This window comes from Ursus maritimus, unplaced genomic scaffold, assembly GCF_017311325.1.
Source record: "Ursus maritimus isolate PB19 unplaced genomic scaffold, ASM1731132v1 scaffold_35, whole genome shotgun sequence".
In the NCBI taxonomy this organism is placed as follows: domain Eukaryota; kingdom Metazoa; phylum Chordata; class Mammalia; order Carnivora; family Ursidae; genus Ursus; species Ursus maritimus.
The window spans coordinates 23,116,013-23,128,051 of NW_024426119.1; the positions used below are offsets into that span (position 1 = coordinate 23,116,013).

General features: G+C 37.7%; 1 protein-coding gene across 2 annotated transcripts in view; it reads right to left on the reverse strand.

Moving 5' to 3' along the window:
- Positions 1–11,969, reverse strand: part of USP8 (ubiquitin specific peptidase 8) — a 74,965-nt gene extending 62,996 nt beyond the window's left edge. For both annotated transcript variants that reach the window (XM_040620644.1, XM_040620645.1), the window contains exon 1: positions 11,817–11,969. The gene's annotated coding sequence lies outside the window, so the exon portion shown is untranslated. The remainder of the gene's footprint in view (positions 1–11,816) is intronic.
- Between the last annotated feature and the right edge of the window lie 70 nt (positions 11,970–12,039).

A 12,039-nucleotide genomic window follows, 5' to 3' on the forward strand; every position in this document is an offset into this window, starting at 1 on the left:
CAACAAGTATATAAGACATGGTCCTTGATGTCCCAGGATACAGTTTAACCAGAAAACACCCTTTCATCCCACACCCACCATATTCTTACCTCCTGCCCATCCCCCCAACTCTGAGTGAAAAAGCAGGAACACATATAACACCATTTGTATAAAGTTTAAAAACAAACTAAATTCAACAGTGTATTGCTTAAGGATACAAATAAGGTAAACTATTAAGACTGGAAATGATAAACAGAAAATTCTATTTCTGGGGAGACAGAGGACGTAATCAGGAGGCACCTACAAGGAGCTTCAGGGATATCAGTAAGGTTTCATTCCTCAAGTTGGGTGGCACATTCAAAGGTGATCACAGGGTAATCATTTTACTATAATGCTTTATAACATATAAAGGAATATAAGTAACATACTTAACATATATTTCATAAAAATCTTTAAAGAAAACTATTAACCATATTGTAAAACAATGCAAATATGAATAAAATGTGCAATTGTTTATATACATGAAAATATCCACATACGTGTGAAAGTTAGGAAGTATGGGTAAAAGAAGCAAACACAAAATATGTATGTTTTTAAATATTGATTTAAAAAAATACATTTGGAATATTGGAAGAGCCTGATACATAAAACTTTTCGAGTACAGAAGCTTCCATACAGTGGTATGAATGGAAGCAAGAACACGAGCATTAAGGAATAAAGAAACGGAAACAGGCTGTTGATAACTTAAAAAACAAATGAACTGGCAATAAAAAAGAGAATGTTGGGATAGAGTGGGATGGTGCTCCAGGAATACGATTTCTACTGAAATACGAGAAGCAACAGTTGAGGAGAAATACATTTGACTAAGGGAAAGCAAAGTAAGGTCAAGAAACTAACTTTTCCGGAAGGTGTTTAAGGACACCTATGGTACAGGCAGAGGACATTGGAGGTGGGACTATTAATGAGGGCCAGAAGACAGTAAGATAACAGTTAACAAGAACTACTCTTGACTTTTCTGCCCTCAACTAGTTCAGCTAAGACTTGAAGCTTACTTAACAAACAGAAAGCCAACATTTGCTCCCCTGATACAGGCTACCTCTTGAAATGTAATTCCTCAAAAGCCCAATCACTTTTTGTTGGTGATACTACTAAGTGTACTAAGAAAGGGACTTAAGCAAGAATTAGGCAGATTAGCCAGGTACCACTCTGACAGTATCTGTTTTTCCAATTCTATCCTCTATCTGGGTCACAAGTGCTAGTGGTCTAAACCACAGAATATATGTTCAAAAAGTCAGAGTCTATTTTGTTGATTCATGACAATTAGGTTTCCTGGCTGGGAAAAGAAAGCTATTGATTTGGACCTTCTAAAATAAAGGTCTGGAATATATTCTCATGTGAATCTGTTTCTCATGATTACCTTTAAAGCTTGGATCTTTTTTTTTTTGTACTTAGTGCTTACTGTACTCACTAATAATATATATATATATATATATATATATTTATTTATTTATTTATTATTTTTTAATGTTTTTTTTTATTATGTTAGTCAACATACAGTACATTCCCGGTTTCCGATGTAAAGTTCGATGATTAGTTGCATATAACACCCAGTGCACCATGCAATATGTGCCCTCCTACACCCATCACCAACTTCCCCACCCCCTCCCCCTGAGGCCCTCAGTTTGTTTCTCATAGTCCATAGTCTCTCAGTTTCATCTCCTTCTGATTACCCCTTTCTTTATCCCTTTCCTACCGACCTTCCTAGTTCTTATGTTCCATAGATGAGAGAAACCATATAATTGTCTTCTCTTGCTTGACTTATTTCACTTAGCATTATCTCCTCCAGTGCCCCTCCATGTTGCAGCAAATGTTGAGAACTTGTTCCTTCTGATAGCTGAGTAATATTCCATTGTATATATGGACCACAACTTCTTAATCCAGTCATCTGTTGAAGGGCATCTCGGCTCCTTCCATGATTTAGCTATTGTGGACAATGCTGCTATGAACATTGGAGTGCATATGGCCCTTCTCTTCACTACGCATGTATCTTTGGGGTAAACACCCAGTAGTGCAATGGGTGGGTCATAGGGTAGCTCAATTTTTAACTTTAAGGGACTCCACACTGTTTTCCAGGAGGCTGCTAACTTGAATTCCCACCAACAATGTAGGAGGGATCCCCTTTCTCCACATTTCTCCACAATTGTTGTTTCTTGCCTTGTCTATTTTTGCCATTCTAATCATTAAGGTATCTTAGTGTGGTTTTGATTTGAATTTCCCTGATGGCTAATGATTTTGAACATTTTTTCATGTGTTTGTTAGCCATTTGTATGTCTTCATTGGCAAAGTGTCTGTTCATACCTTCTGCCCATTTTTTGATTTGTTTATTTGTTTCTCGTGTATTGAGTTTGAGAAGTTCTTTGTAGATCTTGGATACCAGTCTTATCTGTAGTATCATTTGCAAATATATTCTCCCATTCCGTGGGCTGCCTCTTAGTTTTTCTGACTGTTTCCTTGGCTGTGCAGAAGTAAAGCTTGGATCTTTGAAAAACAAATAATATAAAAACTACATGTGCTACCTAGGTAACTTAAAACAGTTAGCCATTAGCTATCTCAAGGTTAAATTCAATTCAAACATTCACAGATACCCTGCTGTATAGAAGACACTGTGCTTCCAGGGACTCAAAGATTAGATGTGATACCTTTTCCCAAAAAGTTTAAAAAAATTAATGTGAAAGAAAAAGTTGTAAGCAGCGGTAATACAATATAGTAAAATATCCAAATATAAAGAGTTAAAAATAAAGTACAATAAGAAAAATTAAGAAGGAAGATTAAGTATGACTAGAGGGCTCTTGGAAAAGACAGCGTTTAGTGAATCCTGGCAGGAGAAGGCTTTTGAAAGAGAAGAGTTACCCTATTAGGGAAAAAAATTAAGAAAGTAAAGAACATCTTTAGGAACTAGCCAATACAGAGAACAAACAAGGATCTACTAGACAGGAAAGCCTGAAAAAATAGTCTGCGAACAGAAAATAGAAGACACAACATCACAATAAAGCATTTACTTTGTTTTCTAAAGGTAATAGAGAACCATAAGGTTCAAGAAGAGAGTTGTGTGATCCAAACCGAAACACTACAGAGTTATGCTTTAAAAGAAAGACAAAGAAGACACTAGTAATCTATGATAATGATCCTAAGGAAAGATGATGAAAGTCAGAACTAGGGCAGGGGAGATGGAATGGAGGAGGCAGATACTCGAGACACTGCAAAGATAGAGGACTTGGCTAACGATTAGACACATGGTGGGAAGGTACAGGCATAAGATTATAGTGACAAAGTTTTTATTGACAGTTTAAAGTTAACTTTTCTATCCTTAGTTGATTTTTTAAAGATTTTATTTTATTTTTAAAAGATTTTTGTTTATTTTAGAGAAAGAGAGAGAAGGAGAGAAGGAGCACGAATCGGGGAGAAGGAGCGGAGAGAGGGACAAGCGGAGAGAGGGACTCCATGGAGGCCAATACAGGGCTTGACCTCACAACCCTGAAATGTGACCTGAGATGAAATCAAGAGTCAGACACTCAACCACCCAGATGCCCCTCAGTAATCTCTACATCCAATGTGAGGCTCAAACTTACAATACCCAGATCAAGAGCAGCATGCTCTATTGACTTGAGCCAGCCAGGTGCCCCTGTCCTTATATGATTTTTGAGAACAGCTGAAATAAGTAACAATTTTCTCTGATAATGTCATCAAAGGACCGTAGTTGTTTTCATTTTCATTCACAAAATTATACAAGTTACACTGTCAAATAAGATGCCTGGTGTTAAAAATACTTACAGCATGGCCTTAATTGCTGTTTCAGCCTCTACAATCACAGATTTCTGCAGAAGTCAAAGTACAATGTAAAGGGTATTTTTCCCTAATCAAATAAGAAAGCAAAGGATACACATGCAACTTAAATCTATGTGAAATTTAATGTGTTAAATTCTTGATAAGTCATTCTGCTGTACTTTGCCTTTAGAAAGATTTCAAAATAAGTTGACATAAAATAAATTAAGGCCAGTATGACTGAATGAATTCACAATTTATTTTGGCTGTGACAGTAAAAACAAGGAAAGGAGCAACAGCAGTTTTTTGTTTATAGCAATCCTACTGATACTTATAAAAGAATGTTCAGTAAGTATAGAACTCAATTTATAGAAGCTACTTGTTTAGATCTAGAACTAAATATAACATATAACCTATTAAAACTACGTTATGCTTCAAAAAGGATTGTGAGTTAAAAAATAAAAGCAAAGTATATGTGAGAAAAAGTCCTTCTAAAAAATTAATTTTCTTAAGATGTGCAAATCTGATAAAGATGAAATACTTCAGCTTTAGTCACACAGCAATGCTCCAAAAGTGAAATCCAGACAGTGCTGAAAATGAGTTAACAAAATGAGGGGAAAAAAGGAAGGCATAAATATCCCCCTCTCAGTTTATGACAGCCTTCTGATTCTTCCAAAGAGAAAGAGTAGAGATTAGATGACTTGAACCACAGAGTGAAGACTAGAAATTAAAAAGGTGAAGACTGAGGTTTGTGGTCATTCAAATTGGTCCTGGTATCTTAACTAAGGCTTCACACCAGCCACTTCCTAGATCCAAGGCAATGCTGAAAGGAGAGCAAAGTTTGTCTCCATTGGGCATCCATCATCTCAGTCCATCTCTGCCCTTAAACAGCAACAGCACTCATTGTATCTTCTGATTGCCTTAAATTTCACATAATCCATTCTATATTCATTTAAGTTTAAATGCCACAGACAAGTAAGTATTCATGAAATGTTTTAAAGTAATCCTAAAGAATTAAGAAGGCTCAACCCTTTCAAGAATTAGTCACTGCTAAAGCTTCTGGTATTTTCTGAGCATCTACTATGTGTCTAGCATTGAGCTAATAACTGTGTGAGGGCAGTGGTGTTGGGTTTTTTTTTTTTAAGATGTATTTATTTATTTATTTATTTATTTGAAAGGGAGAGGGAGCAGAGAAAGAGAGAGGAAGGGAAGGAAGGAGGGAGGGAGGGAGGGAGGGGAAGTAGGGGCAGAGGGAGAGGGAGAGAATCCCAAGCAGAATCCCCACTGAGCACAGAGCTCGACATGGGGGCTCGATCCCACCACCTTGAGATCATGACCTGAGCTGAAACCAGAAATCGGATGCTTAACTGACTGAGCCACTCAGGTGCCCCGAGAGCAGTGTTTTCAAATCCATTTAGAAGGTCACAATCAGGGGGCACCTGGGTAGCGCAGTCGTTGAGCATCTGCCTTCGGCTCAGGGTGTGATCCCGGCGTTCCGGGATCGAGTCCCACATGGGGCTCCTCAGCTGGGAGCCTGCTTCTTCCTCTCCCTCTCCCCTGCTGTGTTCTCTCTCTCGCTGGCTGTCTCTCTGTCACATAAATAAATAAAATCTTTAAAAAAAAAAAAAAAAAAGACAGGTCACAATCAGCTTTTAAAAAAATAAAATTGAAGAGAAAATATCAGAGCATGTCACATATAGTAAGGTTAAGTACTGTTTCATGAAACTTCAGTTTGGGTTGTGTATGTGTATGCATATAATACTGGGTTGAAATGTAAAATGTATTTCTTACTATAGGTTACAACTGAAAAAGTGCAAAAGTTCTGCAGAGCAATGCTACTTGAAGTTTGGCCCACAGACTAGAGATGGTTGGGGAACTGTTACCAGTCTGTGATAAAATGAGAAATTTATGACAGGATGTAAATCAATTAAGCACACTGAACTTTTCATTGTAGCAAGACCTTCTCTGTGAAGAAAGCAGTTCACTAATTTATACTGTGGTACAAGCTTCAAGCCTGTAACACAAACTGGCTACTTTGAGTGACACTGCTCTAGGGGATAAAGAGAATACCATCGGGCTTCTGATTCAAATGTCTTAGTTTAGTTACCAAGACCAAACTAATAACTATTATATAATAAGCCAACAATTAATTGCTATACTGCATATTAATATGTGACTCCAAGTCACTGGGAAGTCAAAAGGAGGAGAAAATTTGGTGTAGCTTCTTCCAGCCTAGAGTGCACTCTCTTTTGTGCTGGTCCCTCTTCCTTCAAAGACCAATTTAAGTTCCACTTCTTCCACCCTTGATGGTCCTAGTTATTGGGAGTTCATTTCTTGGTCTAATTTCTATAGTATGTATAATCCATGTCATTGCCTTAGTACAGTATTTCAACCAAATGACAATTATGACTAGGTTTTAAGACCCTCATAAGTATGAAGTGCTCATGATGATGTCATGAGGCAGAGACAGAAACTAGCCCTAAGGATAAGATTCAGCTATGAATTGAGTGAGAAAGGAGGGTATTCCAGAAAAGGAAACCAACACGAACAAAGACACAAAATGAGGAATTAGTATGGGAAGGCAATGAGAAAAATAAGGAATACTACAAATCCTTCTCAACTTATGATGGGGTTATGTCCCAATAAATCCATCGTAAGTTGAAAATACATAGAATACGCCTAATCTAAGAAACATCACAGCTTAACCTAGTCTACCTTAAACATGCTCAGGACACTTCATTAGCCAATAGTTGGGCAAAACCATCTATCACAAAGCCTATTTTATAATAAAGTGTTAAATATCCCATGTAATTTATTGAATACTATACTGAAAGTGAAAAACAGAACAGTTGGCAATGTGTCAGTCGTTTACCCTCACCATCACACGGCTGACTGGGCACTGTGGCTCACTGCCACTGCCCAGTACCACATATTGCTGCCTGGGAAAAGACCAAAATTCAACATCTGAAGTACAGTTTCTACTGAATGTGTATCACTTTTACATCATCATAAAGTTGAAAAACCTAGGTCAAACCATTCTAAGTTGGGGAATCAGTTGGGGAAATAAACAATTCAATCAAGGGATTACAAGTACATATCTTCTTTACATGTCACTACTCTGACATGCTAGATCCCTAGCACTGACCTCAGTGATAACTGCGGGCTGACAAGAAATTATATTAGGTAAGGAGATGGAGCCATATTATGTAGGACTTTTGAAGCTATCAAGAATGGTTTATAATTTATTCAGCAGGCAATAAGCCAGTGCTTGAAGGGGAAAATGATATCTCAGGGTGGGTCAAAGTGGGGATATGTAAGATGGATTTGAAGGAGACAGGAACAAGGAATAATACTTTGGATAAGAAAAACTAGCAGGCCATTGCAAAAGAGAACACAAAAAGGCAGAAACATGCTTTTGTAACAGACTGACAACTGAAAATTTTCCCGTGTGCACACACACACAGAATGGTAGTGCTGTTAACAACAACAAACCAACACTAGTTTAAAAAACTGATTAGTTTTGGGGCGCCTGGGTGGCTCAGTTGTTAAGCGTCTGCCTTTGGCTCAGGTCATGATCCCTCTCCGACTCCCCCTGCTTGTGTTCCCTCTCTCACTGTCTCTGTCAAATAAATAAAATCTTTAAAAAAAAGAAAAAAAACCCGATCAGTTTACAGCAGCACTTCTCAACCTGGGCACCATTCCCATTTTGAACCTATTTTGAACAAAGTTATAAAACTTTATTAGAGGAGGCTGCCCTGTGCATTGTAGGATATTTATTTAGCAGCATCCCTGGCCTCTCCACCCACTTGATATCAGTAGTAATTCATCCCCCTTCAGTTGTGACAACCAAAAATGTCTCCAGGCAAAATATCTCCAGACATTGCTGAATGTCTCCTAGTGGGCAAAATTACTCCCAAATAAGAATCACTGATTTCCAGGAAGTTTTGAACATGTATACAAAAGGAACAACATCTAAAGATGCCTTGGTAGAGATGTAAATATATAAATAGAGATTAGGTCCACAGAGAGACCAGGAAAACATTAAACCAACTATTAAGGCATTAATGTTAATTTTGGTAATCCCTATTGTTTTGGGAGATAACAAAGTACTGACAAAGTATTAATCTATCAATGATATATTATCTAGGATACGACTTAAAATAATCTGATTTTCTTGACTTTTATGTATATTTTTAAACTTCTAGAATAGTTTTGAAAACACAGACATTATTCATACTAGTAACTAAAATGAGAAGAATGAAATCAACAAGGAAATGAGATCTTGTTTCTCTACAACTGACAAGATACTTGAAGGGCTTGATGGGGAGGAGGATGAAGGGGAATGTTCCCCAAGGAGGAAGAAACATACTGAAGAAAAACCAGGGAAGTGCAATATGATGGAAATCACAGAAAAAGAACTTCAAAGAACTGTATACAAAGTTCTTACAAATCTTAAAAAAACAAAAAAGTAAAATAACTAGTCCTAGTTCTGAAAATTGACTATATAAACTATCTTCTACTTGGCAAACATTTAGAGTACCTACATCTATTCAAGGTGCAGTGTCAGGAGCTATAGGGAATATAAATATACCTCCTGGGGCGCCCAGGTGGCTCAGTAGGTTTTAAGTGTCTGACTTGATGATCTCTGCTCAGGTCTTGATCTCAGGGTTGAGTTCAAGCTCCATATGGGGGGCTCCACATTGGGTGTGGAGCCTACTTTAAAGAAAAAAAAGAGTATACCTTCTAACAAAGTTTCTACCTCTTAAGATGAAAGATAAGTTAATACAAAGCAAAGTACCATCATATAGGTACTAACAAACCATGCCAAAATCTGTAGCTTTTATTAAGACTATTCCTAGAAAAAAAACCAGAAGAGTAACTGTTTTCCATTAAAAGGTGTCTACTTACATTTATAACCTTAATCCATTTCATACATTCTCTCCCTATCTCAATTTTTTTAGCATATGCAAAATAGATGAGTAGGGGACCAGATCATACTTAGTATGTAGAAAAAAAAGAAAAAGACATGGTTCTCATTCCTAGCCGTATATTAGAATCACCTACAGAACTACAAAATAATGATGCCCAGGACCTACTCCTAAATGGTTAAATCAGAATCTCAGAGCATGGGACTTGCATACAGATATTTTCTTAAAAGTTCCTCGGGTAAATTCTAACATGCAGTCAAGACAGAGATCCATGGACATTACAAAATGGATGCAAACATGTTACCAGAAGTAGTGAAACAGTATGAAGATGACAATTAGGTTCTACCTGAAATCAACATTTTAAGTCATATAATTTCCAAGATAAATTATGAGAAATCACTTTCATTTTTAGAATTCTGTGAGAAATTAAAATAAAACCTTCAAGATTCCTAGACCAATAACTTTTTAAGGACTCTTTGTTTTGAAATTGGTATTACAATGTGTAACAATTTCATTTCACTATTTTAGAAAGATATGCAGGTTCACATCATTATTTGTATGTTTTGGAGAATTAAGACCATGAAAAACTAAACTGTACTGTGTTGGAGATGCTGACTTTATTCACTATACAGAGTATGGTTTTACTTGAATTAGCATGGTGATAAATATGGAATTCCAAATAAGCTTAATTATAACATTTCAGCAGTTACTATATTAAGCTTTGTATTTTGAAAGCATTGTAGGTCTTAGTCTCGTTTTCCATTTATTATCACATGACTTTGAGCAAATTCCTTAAATTCTCCCCCCAACACCACCACTGCCACTCCTCAGATTACCTCCCTCTGCAAAATAGGAATGATTCACCTGCTTCTATAGAGTTCTCATAGGTATCAAATGAAAAAGTACATACAGAAAAATGCTCTGAAAATTATAATGTGCCATGAAGATACAAAGTATTATGGTTAAAGAAATCAAAAGTGTACCTTATTCTGCATCTACTATTAAATCCAAACATTAGTTTAATACAACTTTATCAATAAAATTATGGCAGGTGAAAGATGGCCACAAATTCTTTGATATTCTTCTCTCCAAAATATGTAGGGGTCTATCAGCTGGTGGGGCGGAAGGTTCTGACTGCTCTAACAGAAAATATTGGAAGTAACACTATGCCAATTTCTGGGTCCAAGCTAAGAGACAGCTCCCACTTCTCTCTCTTCAAATACTTGCTTTTGAAACTCAAAACTCACGCTATGAAAAGTCCAAGCCCCATGAAGAAACCATGGGCAGGTGCTCCAGATGACCTGCCCTTCTGAACTACCAGCCAACATCAATTGCCATCCGCGCAAATGAGCCATCTTGGATGTCCAACTCAGTTAAGGTTTCAGATGACTCCAACCCTAGCTGCCTGTCTGATCACAAATGCATGAAACTCTAAGTGAGAACCAACCAGCTGACTCCAGTTAACCCAGAGAAATGTAACAGATAAAACGTAATAATTTGAAGCTACTTTGTTTGGAGTGATTTGTTATACAGCAATAGGTAACTGGGACAACAACCAAGATATTAAAAAAAAAATGTTTCCTTAAGTATATCCAATTTGATTAGCAACTCATAGTTGATGGGCACATTTTTCCTTTAATTTCTACAAAAATAACTTTATCTTCATGTAGAAAAATTCATAATGAAAATATAATGCTTGACAGCTTATGGAAAAAATCTGATGTGCTGGGTTTATTTTCCAACTGTTTTACTTTACAAAAGCCATTCTGGATCTTTCCCAATATGTTCATATTAATAAACAAATAGCTATAATGATTAATACAGGTCAAGTAAATTAAAGTTAAATGCTAGAAAGACATCTTTAAATTTCTGTTAGTTTTTCTCATGCATTGTTTTCTCAAAGAATACAATACATACCTACATACTTATGTGCAATTAATGCATATTTATGTCATTAATAATAAGTTGTTGTTTTACTATTACAGGGTTCCTACCATCCAATTTTAAAGATGCACCCAATGTGTCACAAGAAAAAGAAAACAGATTTCAAGGCAGCCACAGCAATAGGATAAAGGCATAGCACAACCTGCAACACCTTTCAGATAAAATGGTCCAGTACTGTGGAGTCATGACAAACTAAATCCACCACCAAAGACATTCAACAATGAACCTTAAACAGTATCTGTTGAAATGCAAAATCTGCTTACATGGCAAAGCTGCAGAGCAAGCCTAGAACAGGTACAGTTCCTTAACAAATACCACTTGACATTTTTAATGGCTGCAGCAAAAGATACACAAAACTAAGGCTGCTTGCACATTCAGAAAGAGGAACATCCCTTTCATCTGAAACCCTCAGGGTGCTTAAGAAGTATTAAATCCCTTCAGGTAAATATTTTGTTAGTGATTAAATGACTTGCTTCAAGGTCACAGGATGAACTGGAGAAAAGAATTAAACCCAGAAGTGTAGTCTGCAGCTTTATGTATAAATGAACACCACTGCGATTCAGGGTTCTGAAATTTCCAAGGTGGAGTGGAGGTGAAATTAATTTGTCCCACAACTCCAGGAGGGAGGCCAAATTTTAGCAAAGAAAAGCTTTTATTTGGGGGAAGTCATAGTTTTAACTGATGCAGCTTATAGGTTCTTTAAACTCATGGTTGGACTTCACTAAAACTAAGTTTGACTGGGACAGAGAAGGTATTGCGAAACACTCTGCGGGGTTGTATTAAAGGCCTGGGACTGTAGCTCGATAGCAGAAAATTAGAAAACAGAGGCCAGAGGAAGGAGGTCAAAGTCGGGTCTAATTGTCGAAGAAGAACAAAGAATGGTCAAGGCCACCTTCTAAGACCGGAAAACCTGAAAGAAAAAAAAAAAAACTACACGAAACTCACTCGACAACCCTAGGTAGGCAGCGGGAAAGACTCGAGGTTGGGCCCTTCCTCTAAAAGCCCAGTCTATGTTCGGGGCTGTCCCACCCCCTCCGCGAACAGGACTTGTCTCCCCAGTGACCAGCAGCTTGTGAAAGGAAAGGGTGTTCAATACAGACAGGTTCACGAGGAACAAAGCCCAGGACCCAGACCCACACTCACCGTGGCGCCGGGAGCGCTTGACTAACGCCGGCCTCCTCTCGAAAGGCCCATCTTCCACCAACTCGAAGAATTAGCCTTCGCTAGCCCGACGGAAGCCAGACCAGCTCATCCCCTTTTCCCAGTTAGCACTGCGTTGCGACGCGTCGCGTCTCCAACGTCACGGAGGGGAGGGGCTGCGCGCGCGTGCGGCCGTGACTGCTTCCTCTTCCGCAGCCCTGCTAAC